The sequence below is a fragment of the Capsicum annuum genome, unplaced genomic scaffold (assembly GCF_002878395.1).
Source record: "Capsicum annuum cultivar UCD-10X-F1 unplaced genomic scaffold, UCD10Xv1.1 ctg5169, whole genome shotgun sequence".
Taxonomy (NCBI): domain Eukaryota; kingdom Viridiplantae; phylum Streptophyta; class Magnoliopsida; order Solanales; family Solanaceae; genus Capsicum; species Capsicum annuum.
Window position 1 is genome coordinate 234123 of NW_025859653.1, and position 1123 is coordinate 235245.

Below are 1123 nucleotides of genomic sequence, written 5' to 3' on the forward strand. Positions count from 1 at the left end.
CTTATTGATTGAACGGGTTGCCTGACGTATTTCAAGAAAACAGTAAAACAGAAAGTAAAGAACACAATGATATTTACGTGAAAAACACCCGGCTCAAAAGGTGTAAAAAAAACCACGACTTGTACCTCTACAGGATTTAACCCCAACTTCACTAAATAACTCTGAGCCTCAACAACAAATGATTAGAAAACTCTTGTAACAAACAAATAGGAATCATTACCTCTGATCCCTATATCTCAACAACTAGGAATTATAAACTCCAATTCCTTTAACTCAACGACTAGGAATTATAAACTCTAATTCCTAACTGCACACACACACTTCCCAAGGTATGTATTTCCAACGTCTCTGAGTTATCCCTAACTTGAAGACTATCTCCTAATTTAGTTTATAACACACTGAAACTAATATTACATTAATAGCTCAAACACAATGAACAACTCTAACAATCAAAGCTAAAACTCTTAGTTAGATTCCATACTTAGGACCTGATTCTTCAATGTGTTTCTTCAGTGATTGAATAGCACTTCGTGAAGTCAATTTGTTGATTGTGCTTTTCTGCTTTGTAAGTGCGTGAATTACTCTGAATGATGCACTTCTATTTAAGCACAGCACTCCAAAGAGTCATTTTTTATTTTAAACTCCTCCTTTAATCAAAGCTCTCATTACATAGAGTTCTACTTCAACTGAGACTCCTTCTTCAATTCCAACTCTTGTCTCCTTAGTGTTGTAGTCAAACTTCAACTCTTTAAATCAACTTATCTTCAAGTAGTTTACTCAACCACAACTTCTTCAATTTCTTACGTGATCAATAACTTGAGTATATCAGTATTAGGCTTGCTCATTCATTTATGACTTTCAGCAATCTTTGTCTGCATCTATCAGTAAAACCTTAAACCTGCCTTCCTATGCTTAGACCAGGTCAAGTAACATGTTCCATTCATGTGTCAGTCATCAACAACTTCATTGATTTAATAAAGATTCCTTCAATTTATATGTTTCCTATGTTGCGTAGACATCTTCCATATGCAGAATCTTTCTCCTTCTACATATTGGACTCTTCAGGACATGCTCAAAAGTGAAACTCCTTCTTTACGTAGGACTCTTTTTTTAAACTCAACTT